Genomic DNA, 9,836 nt, shown 5'->3' with positions numbered 1-9,836 from the left:
GGAGGAGGTCGAGGAGGTCTGGCGTGGGGAGGAGACGGGGAGGCGACGACGAAGACGTGCGACGGGGTGCAGGGACGAGGCGGCGGGGTCGGGGTGCGCCGGGCCGCTATCCAGATCCAGGCGAGGGGGGTTGTGGGGATCGTGGGGGAGGGGTTCGGTTAGGTCACTGGGTGAGGGGGCCATATAGGCCAAGGCTAGGCCAGCTGGCGCAGTGGCTAGCTAGGCCAAATGGACCAGGGAGAGGGGGGCTAGAAGTGGCTAGAACTTGATGAGGTAACTATACCTTCTCCCTTATTAGGAAGTAGTTCATCACGGAAATCAGTTCCAGTGATTCCTACACCAATTAGTGAGGAAGCTAATGATGATGATCATGAAACTTCTGATCAAGTTACTACCGAACCTCGTAGGTCAACTAGAGCAAGATCCGCACCAGAGTGGTACAGTAATCCTGTTCTGGAGGTCATGTTACTTGACCATGACGAACCTACGAACTATGAGGAAGCGACGATGAGCCCAGATTCCGTGAAATGGATTGAGGCCATGAAATCTGAGGTGGGATCCATGTATGAGAACAAAGTGTGGACTTTGGTTGACTTGCCCGATGATCGGCAAGCCATAAAGAATAAATGGATCTTCAAGAAGAAGACTGATGTTGATGGTAATATTACTGTCTACAAAGCTCGACTTGTTGTGAAAGGTTTTCGACAAGTTCAAGGAGTTGACTACAATGAGACCTTCTCATCTGTAGCGATGCTTAAGTCTGTCTGAATCATGTTAGCAATTGCCACATTTTATGATTATGAAATTTGGCAAATGGATGTCAAAACTGCTTTCCTTAATGGATTTCTTAAAGAAGAGTTGTATATGATGCAACCGGAAGGTTTTGGCGATCCTAAAGGTGCTAACAAAGTGTGCAAGCTCCAGGGATCCATTTATGGACTGGTGCAAGCATCTCGGAGTTGGAATATGCGCTTTGATAGTGTGATCAAAGCATATGGTTTTATACAGACTTTTGGAGAATCCTGTATTTACAAGAAAGTGAGTGGGAGCTCCGTAGCATTTCTGATATTATATGTGGATGACATATTGTTGATCGAAAATTATACTAAATTTCGGAATTGCATAAAAGGATACTTGAATAAGAAATTTTCAATGAAAGACCTCAGTGAAGTTGCTTATATATTGGGCATCAAGATCTATAGAGATAGATCAAGACGCTTAATTGGACTTTCACAAAGCACATACCTTGATAAAGTTTTGAAGAAGTTCAAAATGGATCAGGCAAAGAAAGGGTTCTTGCATGTGTTACAAGGTGTGAAGTTGAGTCAGACTCAATGCCCGACCACTGCAGAAGATAGAGAGAAAATGAAAGTCATTCCCTATGCCTCAGCTATAGGTTCTATCATGTAGGCTATGCTATGTACCAGACCTGATGTGTGCCTTGCTATTAGTTTAGCAAGGAGGTACCAAAGAAATCTAGGAGTGGATCACTGGACAGCGGTCAAAAACATCCTGATATACCTAAAAATGACTAAGGATATGTTTCTTGTTTATGGAGGTGACAAAGAGCTCATCGTAAACAGTTACGTCGATGCAAGCTTTGACACTGATCCGGATGCCTCTAAGTCACAAACCGGATACATATTTTTTATTGAATGGTGGAGCTGTCAGTTGGTGCAGTTCTAAGCAGAGCGTCATGGCGGGATCTACGTGTGAAGCAGAGTACATAGCTGCTTCGGAAGCAGCAAATGAAGGATTCTGGATGAAGGAGTTCATATCCGATCTAGGTGTAATACCTAGTGCATCGGGTCCAATGAAAATCTTTTGTGACAATACTGGTGAAATTGCCTTGGCAAAGGAATCCAGATTTCACAAGAGAACCAAGCACATCAAGAGACGCTTCAATTCCATCCGCGATCAAGTCAAGGAGGGAGACATAGAGATTTGCAAGATACATACGGATCTGAATGTTGCAGACCCGTTGACTAAGTCTCTCTCACGAGCAAAAGATGATCAGCACCAAGACTCCATGGGTGTTAGAATCATTACTGTGTAATCCAGATTATTGACTCTAGTGCAAGTGGGAGGCTTAAGGAAATATGCCCTAGAGGCAATAATAAAGTTGTTGTTTATATTTCCTTATATCATGATAAATTATTATTATTCATGCTAGAATTGTATTAACCAGAAACTTAGAACATGTGTGAATACATAGACAAACAGAGTGTCCCTAGTATGCCTCTACTAGACTAGCTCGTTAATGATACATGGTTAAGTTTCCTAACCATAGACATGTGTTGTCATTTGATGAACGAGATCACATCGTTAGAGAATGATGTGATGGACAAGACCCATCCGTTAGCTTAGCACTATGATCATTTAGTTTATTGCTATTGCTTTCTTCATGACTTATACATGTTCCTATGACTATGATTTTATGCAACTCCCGAATACCGGAGGAACACTTAGTGTGGTATCAAATGTCACAACGTAATTGGGTGATTATAAAGATGCTCTGCAGGTGTCTCTTATGGTGTTTGTTGACTTGGCATAGATCGAGATTAGGATTTGTCACTCCGTGTATCGAAGAGGTATCTCTGGGCCCTCTCGGTAATGCACCTCACTATAAGCTTTGCAAGCAATGTGACTAATGAGTTAGTTACGGGATGATGCATTATGGAAGGAGTAAAGAGACTTGCCAGTGACGAGATTGAACTAGGTATGATGATACCGACGATCAAATCTCGGGCAAGTAACTTACCGATGACAAAGGGAACAACGTATGTTGTTATGCATTTTGACCGATAAAGATCTTCGTAGAATATGTAGGAGGCAATATGAGCATCTAGGTTACGCTATTGGTTATTGACTGAAGATGTGTCGCGGTCATGTCTACATAGTTCTCGAACCCGTAGGGTCCGCACGCTTAACATTCGATGACGATTTGTATTATGAGTTATGTGATTTGATGTACCGAAGTTTGTTCGGAGTCCCGGATGAGATCACAGACATGACAAGGAGTCTTGAAATGGTCGAGACATAAAGATTGACATATTGGACCTTGTTATTCGGACACCAGAATTGCTCCGGATAGTTTCGGGTAAAAATGGAGTGTCGGAGGGGTTACCGGAACCCCCCGGGGGAACTAATGGGCCACCATGGGCCTTATTGGAGAGAGAGGAGGGCAGCCAGGGCAGGTCGCCCCCCTGCAGTCTGAATTGGACAAGGGAAGGGGGCGCCCCCTTTCCTACTCCCTCTCCCTCTCCTTACTGCCCCCTCTCTTCCTTGTGGAGGAATCCTACTAGGACTAGTAGTCCTACTAGGACTCCCTCTCCTTGGGCACGCCCCTAGGGCCAGCCGCCCCCTCCCTCCTTTATATACGGGGGCGAGGGGGCATCCCTAGAACACACAAGTTGATCTTTTAGCCATGTGCGATGCCCCCCTCCATAGTTACACACCTCGGTCATATCGTTGTAGTGCTTAGGTGAAGTGCTGCGTCGGTAACTTCATCATCACCGTCACCACGCCATCGCGCTTACGGAACTCTCCCTCGGGCTCAACTAGATCAAGAGTTTGAGGGACGTCATCGAGCTGAATGTGTGTTGATCGCGGAGGTGTCGTGCGTTCGGTACTTGGATCGGTTGGATCGTGAAGATGTTCGACTACATCAACCGTGTTACTAAACGCTTCCACTTTCAGTCTACGAGGCTACGTAGACACACTCTCCCCTCTAATTGCTATGCATCTCCTAGATAGATCTTGCGTGATCGTAGGCAAAAAAATACTGTGCTCCCCAAGATGAACTTATTCCACAAAATATTGTTACAGGTTATAGAATGGTAATAGATTTTAGAAAATTAAACAAAGCAGCTAGAAAAGAGCATCACCCTTTGCCTTCTATTGATCAAATGCTTGAAAGATTATCTAAGCACATACATTTTTGCTTCCTTGATGGATATTCTGGCTTTTCACAAATACCTGTTTCTTAACCTGATCAAGAAAAGACCACTTTTACTTGTCCTTTTGGAACCTATGCTTATAGACGTATGCCTTTTGGTTTATGTAATGCACCTACTACCTTTCAAAGATGTATGAATGTTATATTCTCTAACTTTTGTGAAAAGATTGTTGAGGTTTTCATGGATGACTTTTCTGTTTATGGGAAGTCTTTTGATGATTGTTTAAGCAATCTTGATGGAGTTTTGCAGAGATGTGAACAAACAAATCTTGTCTTGAATTGGGAGAAGTGCCACTTTATGGTTATGAAGGCATTGTCTTGGGTCATAAAATTTCCGAAAGAGGTATTGAAGTGGACCAAGCTAAGGTTGATGCAATTGACAAAATGCCATGTCCTAAAGATATAAAAGGTATTCGTAGTTTCTTAGGTCATGCTAGTTTCTATAGGAGATTTATCAAAGACTTTTCTAAAATTTCTAGGCCTCTCACTAGTCTCTTGCAAAAGGATATTCCCTTTGTTTTTGATGATGATTGTTTAGAAGCCTTTGAAACACTCAAGAAAGCCTTAATTTGTGCACCTATTATTCAACCACCTGATTGGAACTTGCCTTTTGAAATTATGTGTGATGCTACTGATTATGTTGTTGGTGTTGTTCTAGGACAAAGAGTTGATAAGAAACTTAATGTTATTCATTATGCTAGTAAAACTCTAGACGGTGCTCAAAGGAACTATGCTACTACTGAAAAAGAATTCTTAGCGGTGGTGTTTGCTTGTGACAAGTTTAGACCTTATATTGTTGATTCCAAAGTAATTATTCACACAGACCATGCTGTTATTAAGTATTGATGTCTACTACACAACCTTCTTCTTGTAGACGTTGTTGGGCCTCCAAGTGCAGAGGTTTGTAGGACAGTAGCAAATTTCCCTCAAGTGGATGACCTAAGGTTTATCAATACGTGGGAGGCATAGGATGAAGATGGTCTCTCTCAAATAACCCTGCAACCAAATAACAAAGAGTCTCTTGTGTCCCCAACACACCCAATACAATGGTAAATTGTGTAGGTGCACTAGTTCGGCGAAGAGATTGTGATACAAGGGCAATATGGATGGTAGATATAGGTTTTTGTAATCTGAAATATAAAAACAGCAAGGTAACTAATGGTAAAAGTGAGCACAAACGGTATTGCAATGCTCGTAAACAAGGCCTAGGGTTCATACTTTCACTAGTGCAAGTTCTCTAAACAATAATAACACAATTGGATCATATAACTATCACTCAACATGCAACAAAGAGTCACTCCAAAGTCACTAATAGTGGAGAACAAACGAAGATATTATTGTAGGGTACGAAACCACCTCAAAGCTATCCTTTCTGATCGATTGAGGGAGCCTGGATTAGGGGGTCTTCGGACAGCCGGACTATCTCCATTGGCCGGACTGTTAGACTATGAAGATACAAGATTGAAGACTTCGTCTCGTGTCCGGATGGGACTCTACTTGGCGTGGAAGGCAAGCTAGGCAATACGGATATGGATATCTCCTCCTTTGTAACCGACCTTATGTAACCCTAACCCTCTCCGGTGTCTATATAAACCGAAGGGTTTTAGTCCGTAGGACAACAACCATAACATACAATCATACCATAGGCTAGCTTCTAGGGTTTAGCCTCTCTGATCTCGTGGTAGATCAACTCTTGTACTACCCATATCATCAATATCAATCAAGCAGGACGTAGGGTTTTGCCTCCATCAAGAGGGCCCGAACGTGGGTAAAACATTGTGTCCCCTACCTCCTGTTACCATCCGGCCTAGACACACAGTTCGGGACCCCCTACCCGAGATCCGCCGGTTTTGACACCGACATTGGTGCTTTCATTGAGAGTTCCTGTGTGTCGTCGCCGTTAGGCTTGATGGCTCCTACTATCATCGATAGCGATGCGGTCCAGGGTGAGACTTTTCTCCCCGGACAGATCTTCGTATTCGGCGGCTTTGCATTGCGGGCTAATTCGCTTGGCCATCTGGAGCAGATTGAAAGCTACGCCCCTGGCCATCAGGTCAGGTTTGGAAATTTAAACTACATGGCTGACATCCGCGGAGACTTGATCTTCGACGGATTCGAGCCACAGCCGGGCGCGCCGCACTGTCACGATGGGTATGACCTAGCTCTGCCGCCAAACAGTACCCCAGAGGCCGCGCCCGCATCAGCTCCGATCCTTAGCCCGGAGCCCACTGCACCAATCAAGGACAGGTGGTTAGACACCGCCTCAGGGGATGCAGTCTCAACGGCGATCGAGCCAAACACCAGCCTAACCCTCTGCGCAGCCCGTGACTCCAAGGTACCGGACTCTTTTCCAGACTCCGAACCATCCGCGCCCCTGCCAATCGAATCCGATTGGGCGCCGATCGTGGAATTCACCACCGCAGATATCTTTCAGCACACGCCCTTCGGCGACATTCTGAATTCACTAAGGTCTTGTCAAGAGAGCCCTAGCCGGACTATGGCCAACCGGATTGGGATGCGGACGACGAAGAAATTTGACGCCCACCCACCACCCACTTCGTAGCCACTGTCGATGATTTAACCGACATGCTCGACTTCAACTCCGAAGACATCGACGGTATGGACGACGATGTAGGAGACGAACATGAACCAGTGCCTATAGGGCACTGGAAAGCCACCTCGTCGTATGACATATACATGGTGGATACACCCAACGAAGGCAATGGCGACGAGATAGCGGAGGATGACCCCTCCAAGAAGCAACCCAAGCGCCAACGTCAGCGGCGCCGCTCTAAGTCCCGCCAAAGCAAAAGTGGTGATACTGGCACAGGAGATAATAACACTTCGGATAGTGCCGAAGACAACAACAATCCCCTCCAGCAAAATTTAGAGCAGGAGGATGAAGGAGCCAGCTCTCCTGAGAGAGCGGCAGATGGAGAGGAGGAGGATGACAATTACCCCCCCCCTTCGAAGACGAGGCAAGCCTTGGCGATGATGAATTCGCCGTACCAGAGGATACCGTCGAACAAGAGCGCTTCAAGCGTCGGATTATGGCCACGGCAAATAGCCTGAAGAAAAAGCAGCAGCAGCTTCAAGCTGATCAAGATCTGCTAGCTGACAGATGGACTGAAGTCCTCGCAGCCGAGGAATATAAACTCGAGCGCCCCTCCAAGAATTACCCAAAGTGCAGGTTACTACCCCGACTGGAGGAAGAAGCGTATGATACGGCTGATCGGCCACCTCGTGGCCGCGATAGAGAGGCATTCCAGCCAAAAGCTCAGCCTCCACCCCGACGCCATTCAAATAAAAAGGCATGGTGAGATACGCCAGAGCTTCAAGACATATTGGAGGACAAAGCAAAGCATGCAAGATCGATCTACGGATCACGATGGCGCACCACTCTGCGAGATGATAAACGTCACGCCGGATACAGTAAAAGCAAATCTGGCTGGGCCAAACACAACGGGCAAGACCCATTCGAGCTGCGTCGCGATATAGCCCAATACAGAGGCGCCGCACACCCCTTATGCTTCACAGACGAAGTAATGGAACATCAATTCCCAGAAGGTTTCAAACCTGTAAATATTTCTAGGACCTTGAAGTAGATGTGTCTAGAGGGGGTGATTAGACACTTAATGCTAAAGTTGCAGTTTTTAAGCTTTTTCGGTTTAAGTGGAGTTTAGGCACAATTTCAACATTCACAATACATATCAAGCAAGCATGCAAAGAGTATATAGGCAGCGGAAAGTAAAGCATGCAACTTACAAGAATGTAAAGGGAAGGGTTTGGAGAATTCAAACGCAATTGGAGACACGGATGTTTTTCCCGTGGTTCGGATAGGTGGTGCTATCCTACATCCACGTTGATGGAGACTTCAACCCACGAAGGGTAACGGTTGCGCGAGTCCACGGAGGGCTCCACCCACGAAGGGTCCACGAAGAAGCAACCTTGTCTATCCCACCATGGCCATCGCCCACGAAGGACTTGCCTCACTAGCGGTAGATCTTCACGAAGTAGGCGATCTCCTTGCCCTTACAAACTCCTTGGTTCAACTCCACAATCTTGTCGGAGGCTCCCAAGTGACACCTAGCCAATCTAGGAGACACCACTCTCCAAGAAGTAACAAATGGTGTGTTGATGATGAACTCCTTGCTCTTGTGCTTCAAATGATAGTCTCCCCAACACTCAACTCTCTCTCACAGGATTTGGATTTGGTGGAAAGAAGATTTGGGTGGAAAGCAACTTGGGGAAGGCTAGAGATCATGATTCATATGGTAGGAATGGAATATCTTGGCCTCAACACATGAGTAGGTAGTTCTCTCTCAGAAATAGGATGCTGGAAGTGTAGGCTTAGTCTGATGGCTCTCTCCACGAGTGAAGAGTGGGTGGAGGGGTATATATAGCCTCCACACAAAATCTAACCGTTACACACAATTTACCAATCTCGATGGGACCGAATCAACAAACTCGGTCGGACCGAAATAGTAAACCTAGTGACCGTTAGGGTTTTCGGAGGGACCGACTGGATCAACTCAGTGGGACTGATGTGCTAGGGTTAGGGTAAATCCAAAACTCGGTTTGACCGATTACTCAAACTCGGTGGGACCGATTTGGGTAATAAGTGAAACAGAGAGTTGGCCAAGCAAACTCGATGGGGCCAATTGCATATCTCGGTGGGACCGAAAATATTGCAGTAGGTAACAGAGAGTTTGCAAGCCCATCTCGGTGAGACCGAGATCCCATCGGTGATATCGAATTGATTAGGGTTTTGGCAGTGACTATGACAAGTGAAACTCGGTGGTGCCGGATAGAAATAATCGGTAGGTCCGAGTTTGGCTTAGGTTTAGGTCATATGTGGAAGTGGGAAAGTAGCTGAGGATTTTGGAGCATATCATCAAGCACTTGAAGCAAGAGGCTCATTAAGCAACACCTCATCCCTCCTTGATAGTATTGGCTTTTCCTATGGACTCAATGTGATCTTGGATCACTAAAATGTAAAATGAAGAATCTTGAGCTTTAAGCTTTAGCCAATCCTTTGTCCTTAGCATCTTGGAGAATTTCCCACAACCTTTAGTCCATGCCACTCCATTGTTGAACTCATCTGAAACATACTAGATAGAAACGTTAGTCCAACAAGAGATATGTTGTCATTAATTACCAAAACCACCTAGGGAGCACTTGTGCTTTCAATCTCCCCTTTTTTGGTAATTGATGGCAACGTACATCAAAGCTTTAGATAAAGATATAAAGAACAGCAAGTAAAGCTTTGGAAGGACATGTAACAAGCATAGGCTCCCCCTACATGTATGCACTCATGTAAATGTGAAATATAGAGGCATGTGAGAGCATAACCATGACAGAGTAGGTAATGTGTTACATGTATCTTGGCCATATGCATCAGAGCAAAAGATTATCAAGGAAAATACCTTCATGCTCATGAGTCCTTCTTGCAAACAGTATGTACATAAGCAAGAATTCCTCATACTCATGATTTTGATGCATACACTTACCTTGTAGTCTTTAGCTGGCTTAGGATGGAATGAACCTACACAAACAAGGTTAGATAACACAGGTACCTCCACTAGCCAGAGCAAACCAAAGAAGCCACAAGAGTACCAAGACTGGGATGACATGTAGAGAGTGAGTACAAGGTACCACAATGGATTCAACATGTCCCCAAGAGTAAAGATATGCAATGAATTTGACTGATTTCTTTCCCTTAGGTGTCTTGCTCCCCCTGAATCTTACATGGGATATTGGGAGAAGATAGGGAACAGAAAATTAGAGCTGAAAGATACAAATGGATAGGACTTAATGCAAATAAGCACATATGAACATGTCTTTCCCCCAAAAAGACATGTGACATCTCTCCTCTTGA

Source organism: Triticum aestivum, chromosome 4A (genome assembly GCF_018294505.1).
Source record: "Triticum aestivum cultivar Chinese Spring chromosome 4A, IWGSC CS RefSeq v2.1, whole genome shotgun sequence".
Lineage (NCBI taxonomy): Eukaryota > Viridiplantae > Streptophyta > Magnoliopsida > Poales > Poaceae > Triticum > Triticum aestivum.
Note: the sequence above shows the minus strand (reverse complement) of the source record.